Here is a 14323-nt window from a genome sequence, read left to right as displayed (position 1 = left end):
AGCATATCCTCAAGAGTATGGATAGTCCGCTTACTCTGACCATCGGTCTGTGGATGAAATGTCGTACTAAAATGGAGACGAGTGCCCAACTCGTCATTAAACCACTTCCAAAACCTGGAAGTTAAGCGGACATCCATGTCCGAAACCACTGATAGTGGCACCCCATGACGTGCCACTACCTCCCTCATATAAATCTCGGCCAACTTCTCTGCAGATATATTCTCCTGGATTGGAATGAAATGCGCGCTCTTGGTCAAACGATCCATGATGAACCAGATAGAATCCATTATGTGCGCAGTACTGGGAAGTTTTGTGATAAAATCCATAGTGATGTCTTCCCATTTCCATACGGGAATCTCCAACGGTTGCGTCTTGCCATGAGGTTGCTGATGCTCGGCCTTGACTTTCCTGCAAGTTAAGCACCACTCCACGTACCATGCCACATCCCGCTTCATGCAGGGCCACTAATAATCAGGACAAAGATCCCTATACATCTTCGTCGCCCCAGGATGAATGGAGAATCTCGAATTGTGGGCCTCCTCCATCAGGACTTGGCGCACACCGACCCAGTACGGAACCCAGACTCTCCGATGCAGAGTCAATAATCTGCGGCTATCATAATCAACGGAAGCCACCTGGCCCACAATACGATCGCTCTTCCGGTGCTCTTCCTTCATAGCCTCAATCTGTTGCTAACGAATCCGCTCCAACAACGGAGTAATCATGGTCATCCTCAAACATTGGTCTCTGATCAGAGCCGCGACCACCTTCCAGCTAAGAGCATCGGCCACCACATTGACCTTCCCCGGGTGGTAAAGGATCTCACAATCATAATCCTTCACCACCTCCAACCATCGATGCTGCCTCATATTCAGATTCGGCTGATCCATCAAGTACCTCAGGCTCTTGTGATCCGTGTAGATGGTACACCGGACCCCATATAGCTAATGTCGCCAAATATTGAGGGCAAACACCATGACCCCCAGCTCCAAATCATGCGTCGGATAGTTCTCCTCATGAAGCTTCACATGCCTTAAAGCGTAAGCGATCACGCGACCCTGCTGTATCAACATTGCCCCTAAACCTGTGATCAAAGCATCACAATAAACCACGAAGTCATCAACACCCTCCGACAGGGTCTGAATCGGCGCCTCACACAACCGTTGTCTAAAGTCTCAAAAGCTGCATGCTGCCCAGCCTCCCAGCGAAAAGTCATCGATTTCTTGGTCAGTCAGGTCAAGGGAAGAACGATCTTGGACAAATCCTAAATAAATCTCCGATAATATCTAGCCAAACCAAGAAAGATCTAAATCTCAGATGGAGACCTCAGAACCTCCCACTGCATCACAGCCTCGACCTTGGCCAGATCGACCAGAATACCCTTCTGGTTGACAAGGTGCCCCAGAAACTGCACCTCGCGCAACCAGAACCCACACTTGGAGAACTTTGCAAAATGTCTCTCGCTCCTCAATGTCTCCAGCACCTCCCTCAAGTGCTCCTCGTGCTTCTCCTGAGTCTTGAAATAAACCAAGATATTATCAATAAATACTATCGCAGATCGATTCAACATCAGTCTGCACACATGGTTCATGACATCAATGAACGCAGTCGGAGCATTGGTGAGCCCAAAAGGCATCACCAAGAACTCATAATAACCATATCGAGTCCCGAAAGTGGTCTTCTGCACATCCTCATCCCGTACCTGCATCTTCTGATAACCCGATTGCAAATTAATCATGGAGAACCAAGATGCACACTGAAGCTGGTCGAAAAGATCATCAATCCTCGGGAGGGGATAACGGTTCTTCACCGTTACCTTATTCAACTCCGGGTAGTCAATACACATACGATGAGACCCATCCTTCTTCTTCACAAACAGAATCGGTGCTCCCCAAGGCGAACTGCTCGACCTAATAAATCGTTTGTCTAACAGCTCCTGCAGCTGTGTAGACATCTCCTGCATCTCGGGAGGAGCCAGCCAATACGATACTCTGGCTATCGAAGCCGCACCTAGGACCCTCCGGTCCCAGAACTCAGGTGGACCCTCCGGTCCTAACCCAATAAGCTCATAATAACAATACTCGGCATAAATCACAGAGACATAATGCAAAATATCACAATACACAAATAAGCACATAAGACATCTCAGTCACACAAGGATACCACTCATGGTAAGTATAGTGAGAAGACTCACCTCGAATGATGAACAACCCCTAAAAATGCTGTTGCCATGCACCGGCCTCTAACTCTGATCCAAATCCACAATTAACCCAATTAGGAACTAAGTCCTGACTCTCACTCATTAGGTCTACAGGAGGTACACTAACCAGACCATCAACAACCAAAAACCCATTGGGCCCACCAAGGCCCACTAATAAATAGGCTCTCCCGAGGCCCAACTCTCAAGTCAAAAAGGCAAGCCCAACCCAAGGGCCCAAAGCACCTATATATAATCCTCTGGTCCGAAACTCTATTTCAACAAGCCCAAACTCCAGGCCCAACACTCAAGGCCTAAAATGAGACTTAGCCCATAAGTCCACAGTGAGGTTACGCGGGGCATACCTCTCTTGGTACGCTCAGCGTACTCACGAATCCAGATTGGCCATCGGGGACACTGGGGCAGTACGCGGGGCGTACAGGAATTACGCTCAGCGTACTCCCTAGATTCACTCTTTCTACTCACTTGGTCTTAATCAGTTAAGACATTACCTTAAACCCCAGATCTGGACTCTCTAATGGCCCTTGCTCCATAAAGTCGGTGACTTTAAGCCTTTGCATGGCTGATTAGGTCGCAAACACTCAAAACACTCATCCTCTTTCCTCATAAAGCTCATAACTCATGCATGGCTTACTTCTAACGTCCAAGATTGGATTTTTATGACTTTACTCCACAAAATACACTAAAAGGGGATTGATCAAGGTCTCTAGAGCTCATCATCTCATAAAGTCTCCATCTTTTGGGACAAAACCCTAAAATACTCCATATAAATGCACAATTTAAAAGAGTGAGAAAGCTTGAAGCTTTATACCTCTATGTGAAGCTTTCCACACAGCTAAGCTCAGATCCAAAAGCCTGGACTCACACTCCTTCTTCACCAAGGCTTCTTCTCCTCTTCAAGAAAACAAGATTACACTCACAAGCTCTCAAATGCACTCACAAGCTATAAGAACGATGATTTAGGGTTAGGAGGGTTTGGTGTTTGGGAATGGTGGCCAGGAATGAGGCCATCATATCCTTTATATAGGGGACTCAACAACAATTAGGGTTCCACTCTGTGCCTAGTACGCCTAGCGTACTAGGTGACTCCGCTTGAAAATCACGCACATGAGTACGCTAAACGTACACATATGTACGGCCAGCGTACTCAGCTGCCACCTTTCTCAAATAAGGGACTTATCTTGCCACAACTTCAAACTTCCATTACTTCCTCGATATAACCTTGATTCCCATGAACCTCTAAGCCACAGAAAGGTGACGAGATGCCCTAAGCTTCTAGCAACTCGTCGCAACCCCGAGACTTCCTCATGTCCGGGTTGCAGCCCATGAACCCTAACCACTGACGACCCGAAACAAGATGTTACACCAGGCAAATCCTCCGGGAACATATCCGGATAATCCTGCACAATCGGCACCTCCAAGTTCGCCTTACCCTAATCCCGGGTAGCCATGACATAGGCGACAAAACCCAAACAACCCTAATGAAGATAGCGTCTGGCCCTCGCCGAAGAACACATAATCAGCCCATGCTGCAGTCTCTCACCCTGAATCACAAACTCTCCCCCACTTGGGATCCGAACCCAAACTAACTGCTGCTCATAGTTGATCACAACCCCCTTAGGGCTCAACCAATCCATGGCCATGATAGCCTTGTTCCTAGGCAGAGGAATGGGAACTTGATCAACCAGATACTGCTCACTGAATAACTGGAGAGTACAACCTAGATGAACCCTTGCAACCCAAACAGACCTATCATCAGCAATCTTGACATCTAGAGGAAAATCCATCTCACTCGGAGCTCCAACAAATCTCTTGCTAAGCGCAAGAGATACAAACGATCGAGTAGCCCCAAAATAAACTAATACCAAAGCCGAGAAGCCGTTCATAAGGAACGATCCTAAAATGTAACATATAAACATAAGCAAACAATTAAATATGAATATAGAGATTAGGAGAAGATATATACTCTTCACAACATTGGGAGCTGCACGCGCCTATTCTGCTGTCAGCTGAAAAGCCTGCTCTTCGCCGCAGGCGCATCTGCCCGGCTTTAACATCCATAAAATTCATGAAAATTTAAAACTTTTTCAGGCATTCAAAAACCATTATTTATTACAAGATCTTTTCAAAATAGTTTCATATCAGAGCATCCTAGAAATCAAAATCATAAAATGTGAGGAGGTGCACGATCACGCATTTGCCTTCCTGCGATCATCTGAAGAGCCTAAAGCAAAATCCAAAACTGTAAGCCCGAAGCTTAGTGAGTTCCCCCAAAATACCAACGCCATACAAACATAACCATATCATAACAAACAAACAAACAACATGCATACTGAGCTATCAGCCTGACTCGACCGCCTCGCAAGGCCATCAACCTATCTGGACCGCTCTCCGAGACATCGGCACGTCTGCACCGCTTCGCAGGCCTCCAGCCTATCCAGACCGCTCGCCGGCCTCCGGTCTGACTAGTACGCCCTTACCGGGTCTGCAATCTATTTAGATTGCCCTGGGTATGTTGGCCTAGAGCACAAAGCAAAGACCGCCTCAACCCATCCCCAATCACACAATCAACACATAAATATCAAATGCTAGCATATACAAACAGTCAGACCGATCTAACAGATCACTAATCATAGCATCATCCTATATAACAGGATACCGACCTAACAGGTCACTAACATAGCGTCATCCTATATACTAGGATACCAACCTAACAGGTCACTAAGCATATCAACATGCAATAAACCCAGATACAAATCCGAAAAGGGCCGACATTGGTGCCTTCAACCCTGTTAGTATAGTGAGGACAAATCACCACACAATGTCGAACTGTAGTGATAAGATCAAACTCCCGAATCATAGCCACAAACTCCACCACCTATAATCACAATAGGACCAAGTCCATCAAAATCCTAAATTACCAAAATACCCTCATAAGTTCAACTAGTCAACCCTTGGTCAAAGTCAAAGCCAACGGTCAAGGTCAACAATCCATGTTAACCCAACTCGTCGAGTGCAGCTCACTGACTCGTCGAGTTCCTTCAGAACTCAAAGAATCGAGAAAACCCCAGTCGACTTGCCGAGTTTCCAGACAACTCGTCGAGTCCATGCAGTGTCCAGCATGTCGGGAAAACCCTAACCAACTCGTCGAGTTATCTCACTAACTCGCCGAGTTTATGCAGACTCCAGAAAGCGAGAAACCCTCATCCAACTAGTCGAGTTGACTATGAAACTCGTCGAGTTCCTTCAGTCCTTTTCTCATTCAGACGCTTTTAAGCGAAACCAAGATCCAAACTGTATATCTAGCCTCCTAGGGTGTAGTTATGACGTAAAGTTACTAACTTTATGTGCATGCAAGGCTCCAAGAAGCTAAAACACTCAATACTAGCCTTAGGAAGAGGTTTTGGACATGGAGGAGGGCCTAAGCTTCATAAAGCTTGAGGCTTTATGTCCATAAGAGCCTAGAGGAGTCCAGATCTGAAGTTACAACTTCAAATTGTGCTTAAAACCAGAAATACTTCAAAACTAAGCTACAAATGGCCCTAAACTCTTGGATGAAGAGATCTAACAAGAGAATGATCAAGGTAATGACTTTTTACCTTCAAATGAAAGCCAAAACGATGTAGATGCTGGATCTACAAGCTCCTTTCCGTTCCAAGCTTCTCAACCTTCAAGTTTCTTCAACAAATGCACCAAAAACTCACTTTTAGCCTCACACACACACACACACTCGAAATAGAGGTTAGATCGATTGGGGTTTGCTTCTGAACGTGAAAAGGTGGTAAGGAGGCTGGAAGGAGGACTTAAGGTCCTTTAAATAGGGTGCAAACCCTAAAACTTAGGGTTTTCATATCCAGATTCAATTCGTCGAGTTGGGTCCTCCAACTCGTCGAGTAGGTTCTAAAATTTACGCGGGCTGACTAGTTTCTACATGACGAGTTGGGGCCTCCAACTCGTCGAGTAGGCTTCCTTAATTTCATGAAAATTCCGAAAATCTCATTCCTGGAAATCTGGATGTTACAACTCTCCCCCACTTGAATTAGGCTTCGTCCTCGAAGCCTGCTATAGTGGACAAATCCGGATAATGCTTTTGCATTCCAGCCTCCAGCTCCCAAGTCTACTCGGATCCCCTCCGATGCCGCCACTTATACCTTTACTAAAGGTATCTCCTTGCCACCGGCCTCTCGATGTAGTTCAGGCGCTCATCATCCTGAAGATCACCCAATGATGCCACGACATCGTCGCCCGACACACACTTTCGCAACTACAAAACATGGGAAGTGCTATGAATCTGACTGATCTCCTCCGGGAGACCGAGTCGATACGCTGCCTTGCCAACCTTGGCAAAACCCGAAATGGCCTGATATATCAGGAAACCAAATTCCCTTCTTCCTGAAGCAGATCACACCCTGAAAACCTGAAGTTCTTGCCAGAATAAAATCATGTATCATAAGCGGCTGCCGATAATTCTCTGTTGGAGAGGAGATTATATATTCTTTCAAGGGAAATTTCGTTCAATGATCGAATTATCAAGGATAACATGAACAACAGGAGGAAAACTGGGAGATGAACCCTTTTGTGTTGACATGATAATGCTTCTTTCAGCTCCCGAACCTACATACAGTAATAGCCAACTACTAATGTATAACCACAAGCACCTATGACTGGCCCGACCAGCCTCGGGCTGGAATATCAACATGTCGAATCCAATCAACCACCAGATTGAAATCCTCAGGGTCTATTGGCCTACCGCCTCAACCCTACCGCTCTCCCGGAGCCTCCGCGCCTACAACTTACAGTTGGCCCGCACCGGGTATCTTGGCCTGCTGCATAGAGCAGGACCGCCTCAACCCTCCCAAATACAATGTGTCACCATAGATAATCAGGAGAAAGATCTAACCCGGTTCCCAAAACCTGAAAGACAGGGGCATTCTAACCCAACAACCTCTATTTCACCATCGATAACATCACACCTTTCACCTGAAACTCGTGACTCGCACCACAAACTAAAAGATTCCCCATTTACCTCACTGACTTCCAAAATGCATGCCTCACACGGATATACTTGCGTTTCTCGATGCAAATTCCCACTATAAGCCACCCCGAAATGACCATCCATGAATCCACCTAGAGTTTCTGACTGAAAATACCACAGATCATGCAGAAAAGATCCCCCAAACAGGTCGATAACAATCCTTTACCAATCCCAATCCATATGATATACCAAAACCTCAGCATAACCTTTGGCTCTCTGCCGTGCCATTACAAACCTCCGAACCGACGAAAGAAGACAATCAAACCAAGAACTTCCGCATTTCATCCGATCCCTAACATCAACTTGCGAACACATAGAAATACAGAGCAAACATTCCCCAGATTCATTCTTATAGCTGACTGATACTCTAAACGACCCTTGATCGCTCCCTATCCAAACTAACCGATTAATAGGTCTTCTGATCTCCATCCACGCGTCAATATTGAGAGTATCATAAAGAGATTAGATGATCAATCATGACCATTAGGCATACCGCCCATGACTGGAATACCCCTACCAGGTCCTCAGTCCATGGATGGGATGCTCCCGATCTCATACCGACCTTGTCGGTATTACATTGCTTGCCCTTCATCATGAGTCCTAAAGATACTCTTCTCCTTTCACTGCCTTGAGAGGACCTAATCACCGTCGCACACAATACTGAACGCGCACCACTATGCTGCAACCCTACATGTACGATTCACTTATAGAACAAGCTGCTACCCTAGCAAAACCTTACAAACTCATGGTCACCCATAACCCGAAGATAGGATAATGGTCGAACTCTCGATCTAATTTGAAGGCCACAACCCAACAGAACCATGCATATTCTTAAGGAAACCCAAACCTCATCCAAAAGGAAAGATTCCCCAAGATAAAGCAACACACCACCTCCATCAATAGCAGAAGACGTCCATATCACCGATCGAAACAAGATCCCATACTTGATCGAGACTTCACGCATCCTACCCATATGAAACTAGCTCGAGAAGACTTCTAAGGCGATCTCAACGGTCGCCAAACCCAAGTCTGCTATAAATAAGAAATTCCACTCTACCAACGAGGGCGAACTTACCCAAGGACCAAGGGAAACATAAACACACTGCACTGGAGAGTGTGTGACCCATTCCTTGCTCTTAATTGTCGCTTCTTGAATCCTTCAAGGAATTCCCGCTGAAAGACGAACTCAATGAACAATGGTTGAGGACATCTTGACACCTAACCCAATGAATCACAAACCCACCTGGAGCTGAACATACCCGCTTCTGGAGAGATTCAACAATCAATATCTACCCAAAAAATTTGAAACAGCAGTCCGAACAGCAACTGACAAAACCTTCGATGCCTCATGTGACAACCCAAAATTTCTATCTTGTACAGCCATTATATTCAATCAAAAGTCAGACTAGTTTCTGCTATCTTTTAGCACTGTTAAGGGTCTGTTTGAGAGATTCTGAGCCTAGTGTAATGTAAGAATGGATGCTAGGATGAGTTAGCTTGAGATCGGGAGGATTAATTCGAACCAGAAAACTACTCACAAGGTGTTCACGACCGCAATCTAGGTTCACAGCCGTGAACCACCTCCTATATATAAGAGTGACCTCTTTTTCTCCTCACTTCTCCTCCTCTCAACCATGAATATCCCCATTCTCTCTCAAAAAGCTTCGACCGTGAACCCTCCAAAGCTCCAAAAACGTAAGTGTTTCAACCTTAAACTTGTTACACTTGAAAGGTTACTAGATTCTAGCCTTGATTCTTCATGATTCATCACCACCTTCATGAACTTGAAGGGATCACGGCCGTGAACCCTTCATAAGGGTCGTGAACCCTTCATAGGTTCATTGGGCCGTGAACACCTCATGAGGCCGTGAACCTCATGTGGCCGTGAACTCTATAAGGCCGCAAACCCATCCTTGGGTGGCCGTTAAACCCCTTCCAAGCTTCCATTTGTGAGCCTAACACTTCATTTAGGATGTTTCCTACAATCTTAGGTGGTTTCCTATACTAGTTAGGAGTTATAACCACTAATTGAATACACATATATGTGAATATATGCCTTATAAGATCCAACTGTGCTTCGAAACTTCAATTTTGAACTCAAGCGTCCTATATCTATCTTACCCTCCAGATCACTCACAATAAGGTGAGTTCATACCCCTAACTTATATTTTAAATGATTTTAAATGCTTTTATGGGGGGGGGGGAATACAAGTAGAAACATTATAGTTATTATATCAATCACATGTGATTAATAACTATCAAACAAGTGGATTTCTTATACTTCAAAACTGTGTTATCAAACAAACTATTTCAAAACATTTTATAAACTGACATCAAGTCATCTATAACCATTCAAATGGTTAAAATTACTTTATGTGTTAAAAACTCTTTTATATGCTAAACTCTTTATCAAACTCTTTTAAATTTATATAATGTCATAATCATGTCTATATAGATATGGTTATATAAATAAGGTTGAAAGGCTTAGGACTGATAACTCACTTTATTTCTTGTTCCTTGTTTCGTTGTGGACTTAGGGTAATGGTTGTTTGTCCGGGTGTCGTTTGGATCTTAGTTATATATTATGTATGTGTGTATAGATATAAAAGTTCTTACATCAGTTCAACACCTTTGGGTAGCAAAGGTGTACAAACACACTCAGTCATTCAAACAACATTACTAGTAAACTATAATAGGTATAGTTTAGAGGATTACTACTCACTATTTCCAGTACAATGAAACATACAAGAGTCAATTCATACATGAGTCTGTTCAAACTTACTATAATGAGAAACAGAAAGAACATACTATGATGAGAAACATAAAGAACATACAGTAATGAGAAACAAGGAGGAACATACTATACACTAGAACAGAGAGAACATACAATACACTAGAACATACTATGCAAACACAAGAACACTATAACATTAATGTGAGCCACTACTTCATGGCATGGCAATATACTGCTGTGTCACATTTTGTAACCAGAGTCTCCTGGAGGGAGAGCGTGAATTTGTGTATAGATCTATACGGGATTGACCATCCTACACCTTGCTGCTAGCTACAGTGGGGCCTGCAGATGTACGGGTGATGAATGTCATACCATTTCGACGTCTTCGAACGCCGTGTTTTACTAGTCAATCAAGTATGGTTACAATCATATCACATTTTACCTTAATTAAACAATTGGTTTAAGGTAGTTAGTATAACGGTAGTTGCTATATACAATACTACAGTACATCTTTATTTTCCCATTACATTCAAATTGTGATCTTCTCACATAAACGGTAATGTAAACTATATTTTTGGTAAATGATATTCAGTCTTTGGGAAAAATACTCACTTTTACAAAGAACAAAAATACAGAACATTCGGGTCTTGGTAGAAGGCTACATTTCAAGTAGAAAATATAGGATTTTCTAGGAGATACAAACATTTACAACAAACACTTACAAACATTTACAACAAACATTTACAAACACTTTCATCAAACTTATACAACATTTGATACTAAATTACTTATGAACTCACCAGCTTAAATGCTGATCTACTCTTTCAAAATAACTTGTATTCTCAGGTCACCAGTAGACAGGTACACTGGACCAGGTTTTAAGAAGACGGAGCTTATTCAAGACTCGTCTTTTATTTTGATTCATATTTTGGTGTCTTTCAAACTATACACAGAACACACTTGTATTAAATTATACTATTAATGCAATGGATGATGTTGTTGCTTGTTTACTATTATGCATTGATATGATACTGTACATGACGTCTTCCGCCCCCGAACATTTCCGTCGTTCTGGTTTGGAGGTGTGACAGATTGATATCAGAGCTTTGTTTATAGTGAATTGAGTATATATACCCATAAAAGATATACAACTATAAACCCATCAGGATTAAAATACTCTGACCAAAAGTTTATACTTTTAAATAATAAAATATTTAACCGAAGTATACATACCTGCATTCATACTAAAATCCGTGTCATTCTAGGACAGAACAAAAGTATTGCGGTTGTTGGACAGCAGAAGTAGGCTTGGGGACATATAATCAGATCTGGGAGTGATATAGCCTGATCAACTATATCTTTCCGAGAAGTGATTAGCATGTGCCTACGAATGGTTGTGGTGTTGCAGCAAGTCTAAAAACTTACCAACACTACTACAATGAAAACTTTAGAAAAAAACATAAACTTAAAATACTATAGGAGTATTTTGTGTTAGTATAATTACTTATGTGCAAACTAAAAAGGTCTTTATTAGTATGTCAATAGTTGCTAAGTGGATACGCTAAGGTTATATGTGACTAAGGTGTCATAGACTTAGAATCTGTGATCTTTGCTTTACTTCCTGTTCCTTGTTTAGTTGTGGACTTAGTGTTAGGATCACTTATTCGAAGGTCTATCCTGTTTTGGTTACATATGACTGGTATGCACTACAAAAATAATGGTGTAACTGGTAAGGATCACCTTATAATTATCTTAAGTAGTACATCTATTAACTATTTCTTTTACCCCTATTCTCGCGTAGATAACATGGCTGGATTCCATCCCCACGTCGACCCGTACTTTCCTAACCAAGGCAATGGTGGATGGCTCGATGCAGAGCCAAAAGAGAATCATCCAATTCCATTGGAAGATGACTTCGCAGAGAACTTCCCAGAGGATTCTGACTCCGAGCCAGAAGTCAATGATCTACCCCTGGTAGCTCCGATCCCAAATCCTAACCCTCGTCCGACTTTTCAAGGCCCGACGCCTCTGTGGGCTGAAAACATGGGCATATGGAGTCAAGAATAGGGTCAACCCTTACCGTACAACGGAGACCGAAGATTCTACAACACAAGCGAGGGAGGATCTGCGGACATAATTCTTCCCATCCTGGTTCGTCGTGTGGCTCGAAATGTTGAGCTTGGAACGACACCCATTCAACAAACCATCGAACTAGATGCTGACACAAACGCTAACACGGATAGTATCTGTTGGAACCTGAAAGTGAACCTCTAGCAATCCAAAGTCCTATTCCGACGTGTGTGACTTCCGAAGTGAAGAGTGGTCCGGAACTTGTCCGGACCAAGTAAGAAGATGAGAAGAATGAAGGCATTCCGGAGCTGATCCTCATGTCCGGAATGCATGCTGATCCGGAACATCTATGTTTTGTCTTTTGTTCATTTATTACTTTTGTCTTGTTATTGATGTAAAGTTTCATAGGAATTAGTTTATAGTTGTATTTGGACAATCAGAATGTCAGATTTATCTCTTTTGTCCGGTCCTATGTAAACACTTGGGTTAATTCGCTGTAACATTCACTCCTATATAAAGGAGCATTTAGTACAAGTCAACTATGGATATTTCATTCACTTTTGGCATCTTTACTAAGTTCATTAAAACATTCTTCTTGTTCTTCATTTATTATTTTTACTTTGATCATTTACTCTCTCATTCTTCACTTATTGTCTTGATCATTTGTTGAATATTCTATCTAAGACTTGACTGGTCTTTCCAGGCTAGACTTGAACTATTGTTAGCAAGCAGACATTGATCTTAAGCATTCACTCAAGGTTTGAGTTCTCAAACCTTGTCCCTGCGCATCAATCTTGTTCTCACAATTGGTATCAGAGCTTGAGTGGTTGTCCTTTGAATCCATAAAGATCAGATTATAGTTGATTTGAAATCACCTTGGTATTTCAATCATTTCTGTGTCAAGGATAAAAGTTCTTCTATATACCACTTTAGCTTGAAGATATCTTAACTTCAATGGCTGCTTCTATTCCTCAACATATGATTTCAATGCAAATCGCAAATAGTGTGGGTGGCCCTACACGTGCCCCATTGCTAGTTGTGGAAGAATATGATCACTGGAAAGTTAGAATGGAAAGATTTTTACTTGCCAAATATAAAGGTGAAGAAATCTGGAGATCTGTCACAAAAGGTCCATATGTTCCGGTAAGAACAGTTGTAAGAGATGCAACTGCTCAGCTCATGCGTGAAGATGAAACTCGCCCAACTCCTCTAACTGCTGATGATATCGAGAAGCTGCATGCTGATCAAGTTGTTTTCTCAGAAATGGTGTTTGGTGTTCCTCCCTCACTTTTTGAGCATATCAAGCTATGCAAATCAGCCAAAGAGATATGGGACACTCTTCAAGACCTGATTGAAGGATCTGAAAATATGAAAGACAAGCGCCTCACCTCAGTTGTCAATGACTTTGACACATTCACCACCACTCCTGGTGAGTCAGTGGCCTCTGCTTCCAACCGTTATCGCATTGTGGTAAACAACATGACTGCTCATGGGATTATCCGAACTCCTTTGGAGTACAACCTCAAATTCATAAACAATCTGGGCAAAGGATGGGGAAATGTAAAATCTTGTCTCCAAAGTAACGGTTCCTTGAAAAAGCTGAAGCTTTATCAACTCTTTGATGAACTTCAAGGTCATGAGTCTAATGTTGCTCAAACCATAAGGGAACTCTCCGGAGGTCCTCTTGCTCTTGTCAGTTCTTTCGAATCAACCATTCCGAACTCATCTACTTCGGATCCCTTCAAACCCATTGTTCCATCTGTTCAAACATCCACACCTACCTTACCCACACAAATCTATCCTGTTGATGACTCCGAAGCTATGGACTCTGAACTCCGTTTCCAACAGGAGTTCGCACTACTTTCAATGAAGTATAAACGTCCTTTCAATCCTTCTTACAAACCATACCAAAACCGATTCCATGCTCCTCACCAGAACAATCCTCAACCATTTTCAGCTCCGGAACCTAAACCCTCCGAAAATCCTCCTGCATATAAACCGAACCTCCCTAAACCAAACTCTACTTCGGAACCCTCTCAGAGTTCAAAATCAAACAAACCAAAAATAGTGTGTCATAAGTGTGGACATGCAAACCATTTTGCTAAAGATTGTTTGGCTGATGCTCCATAAAAGCCAAAGGTCAAGGACTCTGCCTACTACATCCGAAGAGCACAAGAGATGGCTGAAAGTGAAAAAGCCTTTGTTACAACGGTTTCAAGAGATGTTGAAGGATATTGGTCCTCTGGGGATGATGATGATATGGTAA

This window comes from Lactuca virosa, chromosome 9 (assembly GCF_052849685.1).
Source record: "Lactuca virosa cultivar CGN04683 chromosome 9, Lactuca_virosa_CGN04683_v6, whole genome shotgun sequence".
Lineage (NCBI taxonomy): Eukaryota > Viridiplantae > Streptophyta > Magnoliopsida > Asterales > Asteraceae > Lactuca > Lactuca virosa.
This window is presented reverse-complemented; position numbering follows the sequence as displayed.